The sequence below is a fragment of the Pseudophryne corroboree genome, chromosome 1, assembly GCF_028390025.1.
Source record: "Pseudophryne corroboree isolate aPseCor3 chromosome 1, aPseCor3.hap2, whole genome shotgun sequence".
Lineage (NCBI taxonomy): Eukaryota > Metazoa > Chordata > Amphibia > Anura > Myobatrachidae > Pseudophryne > Pseudophryne corroboree.
The window spans coordinates 408,377,921-408,392,999 of record NC_086444.1 but is presented as its reverse complement, the minus strand read 5'-3'; the positions used below and the strand labels follow the sequence as shown (position 1 = coordinate 408,392,999).

General features: G+C 41.4%; 2 pseudogenes; one reads left to right on the top strand and one right to left on the bottom strand.

The window, feature by feature from the left end:
• Positions 1 to 1,376: 1,376 nt before the first annotated feature.
• LOC134945362 (5S ribosomal RNA) lies at positions 1,377 to 1,495 on the bottom strand (annotated as a pseudogene).
• Positions 1,496 to 9,496: 8,001 nt separating this feature from the next.
• On the top strand, positions 9,497 to 9,615 carry LOC134937286 (5S ribosomal RNA; annotated as a pseudogene).
• The last annotated feature ends 5,464 nt before the right edge of the window (positions 9,616 to 15,079 follow it).

Here is a 15,079-nt window from a genome sequence, read left to right as displayed (position 1 = left end):
AAAGCTTTGCCACTAGTGTTGTACAGCATCAGAACCACTCCCAGGTCACCGCTTAACTTATCACCCTTTGAAATTCTTTTTGGTCGACAACCTCATGTAATGATAGACCCCCAGGATGATTTGAAATGCAATAATGAAATAACTGTGAAATATTTGGTTAGGATGAGCCAGCAGCTGAGAAATCAACAAAGAAATCTAAAGCTGGTGATTCCTGACCTACCGAACAGTAATTGTCATGACATTGAGCCTGGGGATTATGTGATGATACAAAATTTTCTATGCTCAGGTTGCCTCATAGACAGGTGGGAAGGACCGTACCAAGTCTTGTTAACCAGCACAACAGCATTAAAGGTTACCGAAAGAGAGACTTGGGTCCACTCGTCCCACTGCAAGAAGGTCGCTGACCTGGAGAAAACTCGTGACAAAGAGCAAGGTGAAGAGAACCTCATATCACTAGAGAGTCTATTCCGGGACAGCTGAGAGGCAGGACTGTTGAAAGGCACCTGAGCGCGGAGAGCAACAAGATCAAGGACGGTTGTCGCACTATTTTCTTTTTTCACCCCCCCTGCATTTTCCTTTCTTTTCTCCTCCTTATTTTCCTTCTTTCCCCTAACAAAATTGATCTATCACAAGAGACTGCGTTGAGGGTTCTGCTAGTAACACTGTTTTTGCTCAGGACAATTTGTTTTGGTGAGGGTCCCAGAGAGGTCGAGCAAAGATCTGGAATGGGTTCTGATAGCGAGTACGAATTTGTAGGATCTCAGGAGCAGCACATCACTCGAGTAAAGGCTGGTATCAGTAAGCGCGCTGGTAGTCATGAAGCTCGGAGGCAATGTGAGGGGTTATTGTCTGATGAATATTGTATTTGTAGATATTGCGAGAACATAGTCGAAGATGGGTGCATCCAAAGATGTCAGTCCAACATTAATATCGATATGGACCGACATCCGTTGAGTGATTACCACTCATTAGTGGTATGAAACAACAAGTATGGGCCTTTGAAAAGAACAGAGGACCAAAAAAAAGGAAACTATAAGCCTTTTCCTGGGCACACTTGAAAGGATTGAAATGATGAAATTATTAAAAATTAACTTTTATTGATATGTACTTAAGAAAAAGCGAGAGCTGGCATCAATGTTTGAAGAGCATGAATGTTTGCCAGTACCAATGTTCCTGTTGTAGGCAAAATTATATTAAAGGTGAGCGAAAATATATGAACCCTCATCCATAAAGAAATTCAAACATATCCTCCATAGAAAGGAATTTGAATGAATGAGGTCACTACCTCGATTCCGATATAATATGACAAATACTATTGACCTGAGATCAGATTGATGTAATGGGTCCCAAATAGCTTAGGCTGTTGGAGAGTAAAATACCTACTGTACCTAGTATTCCCTGGTGGTTCCCCATCCAGGTACTGACCAGGCCCTGCAGTGCTTGGCTTCCAAGATCAGACGAGTTTGGGCATACTCAGTGCGGTCTGACCGTAGGTAAATTTTGTCTCCTAGGCGCACCGTTTTCCGATTGTATTGGAACCCAGGATCAATCACAAATTGAATGAGTATTGGATTGTATGTGGTCAAAAATAAATTGGGGTAATGGTATAATAAACTTAATAGAATTTTGTGCTGGGAAGTCTGATCAGTGGTGTTCTGACTTCAGACAGTAATTCTGACTATACAGTTCTGAGATACATAATACCAAACAAATACTGAGATCAATCACAAATTAAATGAAGATTAGATTATAAATGGTCAGAAAGACATAGTAATGATAATGAGATAAACTGATAGATTTTATGCCAGGAAGTCTGACCAATGGTGATCTAGATTCAAACACCAATACTGACTGTGCAATCTGTAAATTAATATTACAAAAATGCAAATGTGCTCCCAATCAGCCTAAGAAAAAGGAGGGCTTGATAATGTCCTATCTGAAATGCTCAAAACAATAAGGGAAATGTGTCTATAGTATAGTCATGGTCAGTGATATTCAATTAAGGCATATATAGTAATAGCCAAATGCATTGTCCATTGCAAGAGGGTTGCTCCTCCCCCACCCTTATCCAGTAATAATGTACAAAAAGGAGAAGGAGAAATTGAACATGATAATCATGACAATATAAATAAATAAATGTGTATCACAAAGCATGGATTTACCACCTTTCCCCTAATGAATGGGGAAGTACATGATGGACCCTGTGGAAAAGAGAAAAAAAGGGGGGGAGCCACGGTTTGGGCAGGGCGAGCCCGTTTTCGGCTGAAAGCCGAGGGCTGTCTTACCCTGACCTCTACGGGAGACCCTCAGATCAGTGGACATGCAGGAATCGAGTCTGGAGGCGCCGGCGACCGCGGTCCGTGCAACCGGAAGTTCGGGCGCCGGGACCGGAAGTGACGTACGTTTCGCTCCGAGAGCTTGATCACATGATCGCCTGCTCTCGGAGTTCCCCGCTGCCCGTATTTATGAGCGCAGCCTGACAGGAGAGTTTGAAATGCACCTGTTTATGATTATCTATAATGAATCACCTGAAAATAGGAGAGTAGATTGCGGCAGACTGGAGCTGTGTATTGGAAGTATCATTAAAAATACAATGAAAATCAGGTTTATCTGATGCTGGTCTGATTGAAGTTTGGAGAGCAATTAAGGGGATCGTATAGCTTGTTTTAAAGATCAATCTGGATATTATGATAAATTTGGAGAGAGTGAGATCAAATGGGAGAATCCGGAAGAAGTGGGAGAATATAACATGATAATATATATATAGAACAGAATGTGAGAAAGAATGAAGAAGATATGTAGTATGATGAATGAAAAAAAGAGAATGGGAGAGAATGAAATATATAGATGGAACATTGTATGGCTAAATATAAAAGAAAGGGTTGGGAATCATGTGACTATGAAGAATTGGTCTGGACACTGTAAATTGTAGATGATCAAAAATGATCAAAAATTGGCATAAGAAGTCCGTTAAGAAAATATAACTTATTGGGGGCAAGGACAGCTGTTTATATTAATAAGATAGTTGTTGGAGTGAGGTATGCGGGAGAAGAGTGAAGGTAGGAAGGGTGTGGCAATATAGGGGGAAAAAAGGCAATCTTTTGTGTATATAGGCGGATAAATACGGCGAGGTGGGGATGTAATGCGGTGGGTATGAGGTGTAGAATAAAGTGGCACAGTGAGTTAAAACTGGATGCTGATTAAAAGTTACTAAGTGAATGAATGATTGACAAAAGTGGGGGGGGAAGAGGAGTTGAAAGAGGGGGGGGGAAGGGAGGGGAAGTGGGAAGGGGGGGGTTTGAGAGGGGGGGTTTTGGAAAAAATAATAATGCGGGGGGTTGAGAGCGGAAGCAGAAATGTAGGAAGGGACTGGTGGATTGTGGGGTTTGGTTTTAATAGTGAACGGACTTGGAGCTGGTAGGTATGAGGGCAGTGACTGGTGTGGGTGCCCTTATATATGTCAATGTGAATGAAACGGAGTGTGAAATGTGAGTGAATTAGTGTGGCAAAGTGAAAAGACTGGAAGAGAAATGATGAGTGGAGATTTGGTGCTGGTGAATTTGAAAGAAGGGGGGGGGGGTTGTTTAGGCTGGATTGTGCTAAAAGGGAATTGTGCAGGTTAGTTAAAAGTGAAAAAATGAATGAATGAAGGTCTAGGGTGTGTGAGCAAGATGAATTATGCTCAGTGAGAAAAAGTCTTTATAAAAAAACACTATAGTTTAAATATTCATTTAGGCCTTTGGGAGCCAAGGTGTCTAGTCTAAAAGTCCATTCAGTCTCCTTCCTGAGGAGCATTCGTGTGATGTCTCCACCTCGGATCCCTGGTTTGATCTGTTCAAGGCCGTGTACTTTGAGATCTTTGACTGAGCTTGAATGATGAGTTAGGAAATGTTTTGCGATAGTTGTCAGTTGTTGCATTCTTTGTTGGTGTTTGGCCGCATTCCTAATGTTGCTCATATGTTCAAGAGTTCTAATTTTGAGCATGCGAGTAGTCATTCCTACATACCTCTGGTCGCATGGACAGGAAATGCAATAAACAACATTCTTACTTTTGCAGTTGAAAAAGTCATTAATTTTGATCTGATCACCATATTTGTCCACCAGTTCTTGTATGTTAACCATGTGTTGGCAGATTTTACAATTACCACAAGAATAGCTTCCTTTGATTAGTGGCCCACATGGTGATTGTTGTGAGAAATGATTACTGACTAAAAGGTCCTTTAGATTGGGTGATCGCCGCCAGCTTAGATCAATTTTGGTATTGAGTTTTTTGGCCAGATCTTCATCAGAGAGTGCATGTGCCAGTGTCTTTGCAGGATGGATTTGATCTCCCTCCATTCTTTGCAGAAATCCCCCACAAATCTTATGGTTTGGGATTCTTCTTTACGTTTCTTTGTTGTTGTGTTGAAGATTAAATTATCTCTTGTGGTTTGGGTTATGTTGTTTTTTGCTTTTTTGATGGATCGCATACTGTATCCTCTGTCTTTTAATCTGAGTATCAGTTCTTTACTTCTTATCTTGAAAACTTCATCATTTGAGCAATTTCTCCTAAGGCGTAGAAATTCTCCTTTCGGGATATTAGTTATTGTAGGGGGAAAATGTGAACTAGTTTGATACAGAAGAGTATTGGTAGCTGTGTTCTTCCTGTAGATTTCCGTGGAGATCATGTTATTGGTGTCCCTGTAAATTCGGAGGTCCAAGAAAGAGATACTGTCCTTGTTGTAGTCACAAGTGAATGAGAGATTAAGGGTATTGTTATTGAGTTGCTGTATAAAGTCCAAAAGTTCAGTTTGTGTGCCATCCCATATGATGAGTATATCATCAATATAACGTGTCCACAATATGATATGTTTGGTATAAGATTCACAGAGGTCAGAGAATACACATTCCCTTTCCCACCATCCCAGGAAGAGGTTAGCGTAAGTGGGGGCACATGCTGCCCCCATCGCTGTTCCCCTTACCTGGGTGTAGAAGAGGTTGTTAAAAGTAAAATAGTTTTTGTTCAAAACGAAATGGAGAAGTTGTAATAGAAATTGGTGAAAGTCATCCATTCCCCGCATCTTCAAAAAATATTCCACCGCCTGGATGGCAAGGTCATGTTTTATACTTGTGTATAACGCCTCAACATCGAGGCTCACAAGGAGATGTGTTTCTTCCAGATGTATATCATTGATCTTTCGAAGGACGTTGGTCGTATCCCGGGTATATGACGGAAGTTCCAAAACGTAGTCCCTAAGATGTGTATCCAAAAATGTACAGGCTTTTTCTAGTAGGCCACCATTTCCTGAGACTATAGGCCGACCGGGAGGGTCTTGGAGATCTTTATGAACCTTGGGTAAAAGGTAAAATGTTGGTACCCGAGGATTATCTACAGTTAGGTAATCCTGTTCTGACTTGGTTATGGTGCCATCATGGTATGCCCTGTTGATAATATTCATATACAATTTGGTATACCTTTCTGTAGGGTCAAAAATACTCTTCTGATAACATGCTTGGTCATCTAGCAAAGAAACAACTAGATGACCAAGCATGTTATCAGAAGAGTATTTTTGACCCTACAGAAAGGTATACCAAATTGTATATGAATATTATCAACAGGGCATACCATGATGGCACCATAACCAAGTCAGAACAGGATTACCTAACTGTAGATAATCCTCGGGTACCAACATTTTACCTTTTACCCAAGGTTCATAAAGATCTCCAAGACCCTCCCGGTCGGCCTATAGTCTCAGGAAATGGTGGCCTACTAGAAAAAGCCTGTACATTTTTGGATACACATCTTAGGGACTACGTTTTGGAACTTCCGTCATATACCCGGGATACGACCGACGTCCTTCGAAAGATCAATGATATACATCTGGAAGAAACACATCTCCTCGTGAGCCTCGATGTTGAGGCGTTATACACAAGTATAAAACATGACCTTGGCATCCAGGTGGTGGAATATTTTTTGAAGATGCGGGGAATGGATGACTTTCACCAATTTCTATTACAACTTCTCCATTTCGTTTTGAACAAAAACTATTTTACTTTTAACAACCTCTTCTACACCCAGGTAAGGGGAACAGCGATGGGGGCAGCATGTGCCCCCACTTACGCTAACCTCTTCCTGGGCTGGTGGGAAAGGGAGTGTGTATTCTCTGACCTCTGTGAATCTTATACCAAACATATCATATTGTGGACACGTTATATTGATGATATACTCATCATATGGGATGGCACACAAACTGAACTTTTGGACTTTATACAGCAACTCAATAACAATACCCTTAATCTCTCATTCACTTGTGACTACAACAAGGACAGCATCTCTTTCTTGGACCTCCGAATTTACAGGGACACCAATAACATGATCTCCACGGAAATCTACAGGAAGAACACAGCTACCAATACTCTTCTGTATCAAACTAGTTCACATTTTCCCCCTACAATAACTAATATCCCGAAAGGAGAATTTCTACGCCTTAGGAGAAATTGCTCAAATGATGAAGTTTTCAAGATAAGAAGTAAAGAACTGATACTCAGATTAAAAGACAGAGGATACAGTATGCGATCCATCAAAAAAGCAGAAAACAACATAACCCAAACCACAAGAGATAATTTAATCTTCAACACAACAACAAAGAAACGTAAAGAAGAATCCCAAACCATAAGATTTGTGGGGGATTTCTGCAAAGAATGGAGGGAGATCAAATCCATCCTGCAAAGACACTGGCACATTGTACTCTCTGATGAAGATCTGGCCAAAAAACTCAATACCAAAATTGATCTAAGCTGGCGGCGATCACCCAATCTAAAGGACCTTTTAGTCAGTAGTCATTTCTCACAACAATCACCACGTGGGCCACTAATCAAAGGAAGCTATTCTTGTGGTAACTGTAAAATCTGCCAACACATGGTTAACATACAAGAACTGGTGGACAAATATGGTGATCAGATCAAAATTAATGACTTTTTCAACTGCAAAAGTAAGAATGTTGTTTATTGCATTTCCTGTCCATGCGACCAGAGGTATGTAGGAATGACTACTCGCACGCTCAAAATTAGAACTCTTGAACATATGAGCAACATTAGGAATGCGGCCAAACACCAACAAAGAATGCAACAACTGACAACTATCGCAAAACATTTCCTAACTCATCATTCAAGCTCAGTCAAAGATCTCAAAGTACACGGCCTTGAACAGATCAAACCAGGGATCCGAGGTGGAGACATCACACGAATGCTCCTCAGGAAGGAGACTGAATGGACTTTTAGACTAGACACCTTGGCTCCCAAAGGCCTAAATGAATATTTAAACTATAGTGTTTTTTTATAAAGACTTTTTCTCACTGAGCATAATTCATCTTGCTCACACACCCTAGACCTTCATTCATTCATTTTTTCACTTTTAACTAACCTGCACAATACCCTTTTAGCACAATCCAGCCTAAACAACCCCCCCCCCTCTTCTTTCAAATTCACCAGCACCAAATCTCCACTCATCATTTCTCTTCCAGTCTTTTCACTTTGCCACACTAATTCACTCACATTTCGCACTCCGTTTCACTCACATTGACATATATAAGGGCACCCACACCAGTCACTGCCCTCATACCTACCAGCTCCAAGTCCATTCACTATTAAAACCAAACCCCACAATCCACCAGTCCCTTCCTACATTTCTGCTTCCGCTCTCAACCCCCCCATTATTATTTTTTCCAAAAAAAACCCTCTCAAACCCCCCCTTCCCACTTCCCCCCCCCCCCCCACTTTTGTCAATCATTCATTCACTTAGTAACTTTTAATCAGCATCCAGTTTTACCTCACTGTGCCACTTTATTCTACACCTCATACCCACCGCATTACATCCCCACCTCGCCGTATTTATCCGCCTATATACACAAAAGATTGCCTTTTTCCCCCCTATATTGCCACACCCTTCCTACCTTCACTCTTCTCCCGCATACCTCACTCCAACAACTATCTTATTAATATAAACAGCTGTCCTTGCCCCCAATAAGTTATATTTTCTTAACGGACTTCTTATGCCAATTTTTGATCATTTTTGATCATCTACAATTTACAGTGTCCAGACCAATTCTTCATAGTCACATGATTCCCAACCCTTTCTTTTATATTTAGCCATACAATGTTCCATCTATATATTTCATTCTCTCCCATTCTCTTTTTTTCTTTCATCATACTACATATCTTCTTCATTCTTTCTCACATTCTGTTCTATATATATATTATCATGTTATATTCTCCCACTTCTTCCGGATTCTCCCATTTGATCTCACTCTCTCCAAATTTATCATAATATCCAGATTGATCTTTAAAACAAGCTATACGATCCCCTTAATTGCTCTCCAAACTTCAATCAGACCAGCATCAGATAAACCTGATTTTCATTGTATTTTTAATGATACTTCCAATACACAGCTCCAGTCTGCCGCAATCTACTCTCCTATTTTCAGGTAATTTCATTATAGATAATCATAAACAGGTGCATTTCAAACTCTCCTGACATGCTGCGCTCATAAATACGGGCAGCGGGGAACTCAGAGAGCAGGCGATCATGTGATCAAGCTCTCGGAGCGAAACGTACGTCACTTCCGGTCCCGGCACACGAACTTCCGGTTGCACGGACTGTGGCCGCCGGCGCCTCCAGACTCGATTCCTGCATGTCCACTGATCTGAGGGTCTCCCGTAGAGGTCAGGGTAAGACAGCCCTCGGCTTTCAGCTGAAAACGGGCTCTCCCTGCCCAAACCGTGGCTCCCCCCCTTTTTTTCTCTTTTCCACAGGGTCCATCATGTACTTCCCCATTCATTAGGGGAAAGGTGGTAAATCCATGCTTTGTGATACACATTTATTTATTTATATTGTCATGATTATCATGTTCAATTTCTCCTTCTCCTTTTTGTACATTATTACTGGATAAGGGTGGGGGAGGAGCAACCCTCTTGCAATGGACAATGCATTTGGCTATTACTATATATGCCTTAATTGAATATCACTGACCATGACTATACTATAGACACATTTCCCTTATTGTTTTGAGCATTTCAGATAGGACATTATCAAGCCCTCCTTTTTCTTAGGCTGATTGGGAGCACATTTGCATTTTTGTAATATTAATTTACAGATTGCACAGTCAGTATTGGTGTTTGAATCTAGATCACCATTGGTCAGACTTCCTGCCATAAAATCTATCAATTTATCTCATTATCATTACTATGTCTTTCTGACCATTTATAATCTAATCTTCATTTAATTTGTGATTGATCTCAGTATTTGTTTGGTATTACTTATCTCAGAACTGTATAGTCAGAATTACTGTCTGAAGTCAGAACACCACTGATCAGACTTCCCAGCACAAAAATCTATTCAGTTTATTATACCATTACCCCAATTTATTTTTGACCACATACAATCCAATACTCATTCAATTTGTGATTGATCCTGGGTTCCAATACAATCGGAAAACGGTGCGCCTAGGAGACAAAATTTACCTACGGTCAGACCGCACTGAGTATGCCCAAACTCGTCTGATCTTGGAAGCCAAGCACTGCAGGGCCTGGTCAGTACCTGGATGGGGAACCACCAGGGAATACTAGGTACCGTAGGTATTTTACTCTCCAACAGCCTAAGCTATTTGGGACTCATTACATCAATCTGATCTCAGGTCAATAGTATTTGTCATATTATATCGGAATCGAGGTAGTGACCTCATTCATTCAAATTCCTTTCTATGGAGGATATGTTTGAATTTCTTTATGGATGAGGGTTCATATATTTTTGCTCACCTTTAATATAATTTTGCCTACAACAGGTACATTGGTACTGGCAAACATTCATGCTCTTCAAACATTGATGCCAGCTCTCGCTTTTTCTTAAGTACATATCAATAAAAGTTAATTTTTAATAATTTCATAATTTCAATCCTTTCAAGTGTGCCCAGGAAAAGTCTTATAGTTTCCTTTTTTTTGGTCCTCTGTTCTTTTCAAAGGCCCATACTTGTTGTTTCATAGTTGTTATAACTATCTTCCTGGAGCACCACCAACCATTTGCCGAATTTATTATCAGTAGTAGGCCTTTATGTTGGTTTAAAAAATATATATATTATCAAATTTACTGAACTGAAATCGTTATATCCTGTGCTGATTTATTATCTTTTGCTAAGGTCTTAAACCAGACAGAATGTTGAGTGTGCTCCCAAGTACCTCAAGGACAGAGTAAGTCGGGATTAGTGCCATATCCTTTAACGTTAGATGAGGTACTCGAATTACGGGGTGGGAGACTGGTGGACAAGAAATTCAATATATCTAGGCCCCCTAGTTTGAAGCTCCACCAGTATCATGTAGACAGATTACTAAAATGCTTTAATGTTTCCAATTTCCGAAAAACAGGAAATTGGGAAGTAACCTGGAATAATGAGACAATGACCTTCTCACACAGAGCTGATAGGATACCTATTGACTCTGAACTTGTACGCAAGATAGCCAACAGTGGGAGCTATTTTCGGTATAGGTATACCCGTGGAAGCAAGACCATGTGGGTTGGAAAAGTATCGCCGGGGTATTGTGCCCACATCATCCAGCCTGATACTTGTACTGAGCAGATAAGAGAACTGGGGATTGGTTTCTTTACCTGGAAAATTTGCAATATGGTGTTGTTACAATCTGTCCCCTATGTTCTCCCAGATGAGGCCTATTTCATATGTGGGAGGAAAGCGTACAAGTGGCTCACTCCGAGCTCTGAGGGATTGTGTTACATTGGAAGGGTACTACCAGAGGTCCTGACCTTAGAGCACGATAAAATGAAAGACATTCACCACAACGCTCAGACTCCTTATACTCATACCCACTATGAACACATCATCAAGAGACACATCATAGATAGGGCAGAGCACGCAGCCTCTAATTTGATCCATGAGTCCACCGGGATTCAAATTCTTCTCGCATTAGATATCACCCGTACTGCCAGAGGAATTATACATTTTAAGTACATCCATGCGCTTGCGAACTTGATAGATAATATCACTGAGATGTATGATGACACCTTTAGGTATACGGGCAGGGAGTTACAAGCATACAAGATGGAGTTGGTCCAGCACAGGATGGTCCTGAATTATGTCATGGCTGTGACGGGTGGGTACTGTGTCACTTTGGCAACTCAATATGGTGTGAAGTGCTGTATGTACATTACAAACAGCACTGATGACCCCATGGAGATCATCGATGAAAGGATGGATGAGATCTTGCAGTTGAAGTGGGAGTTCAGGAGGAGACACAATCTTACCTTGACGGCTGTGAGTAATGAACTGACCGGCTGGGTCTCATGGTTAAACCCACTCAAATGGTTTTCTGGATTAGGAGAGTGGGTGCAAAATGTAATTGCAAGTGTAGGAAAGTTTCTCCTGTGTATCCTAGGTGTCGTCATAATTATTGGGTTGATATTTAGGTGTGTTCGAATTCTGACGCGGTGCAAGCGCAGCACAAATTTGATGAGTCTAAGGAGCGAGGGCGTTGTTACAGCAGCAGATTTGATTTATGATCCATCCATAGAGACAGCGTTATGATAAGGATTGCAAATGAATTTCATGACCTGTTTTTTTCACCATTTTTCTCTGTTTCGCCCTTTACCCAGAAACATCCAACCGGAAAAGACGTCAGCCCTACCCAATGTTTATGTGAATGCATTTTTATATATGTGTCTTATCTTCATCTCTGCCACCTCCAGTTAATGGCACACATAGTCGACAGGTGTTATCCACATATACTAGCACTCACATATGTTCCCCCTCTATGTATCATCAACTAAATGTGCTCCCCATTTGTTGGTACTAGAAGCCGAAGAGGCGAGGGACTAAAAGCCCTTGCCCGAACGAAGCTCGGTAGTGTTTGTTTGCCCAAGTACAGACCCTTAATACGGGATGAGAAGGATTTAATGTATACTTCGCAATACCTCGTAGCTTATTTAGAACATATATGGCATGATGATACATGCCCCTCAGACATTGATTCATACATACATGCTTTTACTATCCCACTAGGTTATACATTTCCCACCTACAACTCTCCCCCGATCATCCAAACTTGTATATATTGTGTAGATAATATTTTCTGTTTAGTATTAAAGTGTGGCAGTTATTGATGACTGCCAAAGGGTGGACTGTCGAAGTTGACAATATTTCAGTACACACATCACGTACAAACTACACACAGATGGCCTCCATGCGCGTACTTGTTCTGCCGTGCATGCACATATTCGCAATTTGCGTATGATCGCTCCCGCGGTCCTGTGTATTAGCGCGTGGTATGAGTAATTACAGTAGTATTTGTAATCGCATGGAAAAGCCATAAAAACACATTACATATTTAATCCATATAGTGCACAATGGGGGTAATTACGAGTTGATCGCAGCAGCAAGTTTATTAGCAATTGGGCAAAACCATGTGCACTGCAGGTGGGGCACATATAACATTTGCAAAGAGAGTTAGATTTGGGTGGGTTATATTGTTTCTCTGCAGGGTAAATACTGGCTGCTTTACTTTTACCCAGCAATTTAGATTGCAGATTGAACACACCACACCCAAATCTAACTCTCTCTGCACATGTTATATCTGCCTCCCCTGCAGTGCACATGGTTTTGCCCAACTGCTAACAAAGTTCCTGCTGCAATCAACTCAGAATTACCCTCAATGTACACATAGTCTACATGCACCACACCAGCGAGTTATACTTGCTTAAAGGGTATGATAACAAAGGGATTCACCTTTACAGGATAGGAGGGGACAGAATTAGGTTAGGAGGTGGTGTTTCATATCCAGCTGTAGAGTATTTTAAGAGCAATATTCCGGTGTTAGTTTGCAGAAGATCGCACGCTCCTGCGAATAGTTATGCGCAGGAGCAGAATATTAATATCAACTGTATTTACTGTACTCCTGATATTCGGCGGGAACCCAGTGGAGAAAATCTGCAAGTGCACCTGGACCAGACATCATCCACCTATTCAAACCGACCTATGACTTCTCATGTACTGTAAATGACCATCCCAGTGACCAATAGACAAAGAGATTACAGTTTCCATTGTGTTATGTTTTGGACAAATGTATAAAAAGCCAGCTGCAGGCCCGGTCACACACAATCTCTGAAGATCATCTACCTTGATGATTGAGGACCGGACCGGGAAGCACTGGCGAACAAACATATGTACCATTCACTGTAGCCTTTTTCTCTTATTGTATTGTATTATTCTTGTAACCCCCTGCTAGTAAAATAACCGTTGGTGGGTAGGACCCCAACATAGTTTTGAAATACAATTTGGTGTCATGTCCCATTTCCTGCTAAGGTTTAAGGTATATTACTATCACACGTGTAGATGCATTGTGCTCTCAGTGTGTCCGTGTGTGTGTGTATGCACTGCGTGTACTTTGGGGGTAATTCCAAGTTGATCGCAGCAGGAATTTTTTTAGCAGTTGGACAAAACCATGTGCACTGCAGGGGGGGCAGATATAACACGTGTAGAGAGAGTAAGATTTGGGTGGGTTATTTGGTTTCTGTGCAGGGTAAATACTGGCTGCTTTATTTTTACACTGCAATTTAGATTGCAGATTGAACTCACCACACCCAAATCTAACTCTCTCTGCACATGTTATATCTGCCTCCCCTGCAGTGCACATGGTTTTTCCCAACTGCTAACAAAGATCCTGCTGCGATCAACTCAGAATTACCCCCTTTGTACGTCCATCACGGCGTGAGTACGCAAAGTGCGTACAGGGTACGGGCCTTTGTACGCTAACTGTGTAAAAAGTACGTAGGATAAGGATTACATACAGCGGCCGCAGCAGCTCGAATTAAAGTGTATTAAGGTATAGCTTTCTGTCCTGTTAAATAATCAGCATTCACACGCTTTTTCCAGTTTATTTAATGGGCTTTTACTGCCCAGAGCTTAGCCCCGCCCCCCTAATTTATCCGTTACCATTGTCAATGGGAGGCACTGCTATCAGCGCCTCCCAAACTCATTTTAATGTATTAAATGATTAGAATAATATGAAGAAGTTACTCCTGACACAAAATATGTGTCATAAGTATCTTCTTTGTATTCTTTCAATCATTAATGACAGGGGAGGCACTGCCTCCCCTGACTGCACGTACCTGGCACACGTAAAAAACACCATACATACAAACAAAATAAAATTGTAAGCAGAAATCCATTTCGGTGTAAGTAATCAGGTAAACCTAATGAACAATAGACCAGCATTTACCATGTGCACCAGAACTCAAACAGAAATACAAATATAATGTTTTATTTTGGCTAACCATGATGGTCATTTGGGTGGCTTGTCATCACATACTATCATGATGATTGGCCTATTTGTATATGGAGGCCTGGAGCTGTGGTCCCACCCACCCCATCGTTAATCTGGCCCTGATTAATTTTGCACTATATAGCAGAGATTCTCAAAAGCAGTCCTCAAGGCGGGATACAGTTATGTGGATACGGTATGCTGACTGGCGGTCTCCTGACCGCCAGTAACGCATACCCAACACCTCACAGGCACCCCAATGGCCCAGGCTTTAAGTTTATTCATGCTTGACCACAGATGACTTAATTAACACTTCAGTCAATTTGACCTAACCATCTGTGCTAAGCTATGGATACTCCTAAAAGCTGGACCAATGGGGTGCCTTGAGGACCACGTTTAAGAACCTCTGCAATATAGAATAGTTAATTACAAACTTATGGCCCGATTCAGACCTGATCGCTGTTGTGCGAAATTGCACAGTGGCCTTATTGAACGACTGCGCATGCGTACGCACTGCAATGCCCAGGTGCGACGCGAAACAGCTACAAATGGTGTGAAAATTTCGATCACTAGGGGTAAGCAAGGTGATTGATATGAAGAGGACGTTTGTCGGTGGTAACTGGACGTTTTCTGGGAGTGTCAGGAAAAATGCAGGTATTCCCAAATGTTTTCTGTGAGGGTGTGTGACGTCAGCTCTGGCCCCCAACAGCCTGATTCTATTGCACTGTAGGAGTAAGTCCTGGGCTACGCACAGCCTGGAAAAATAATTAGATGGTGAGTG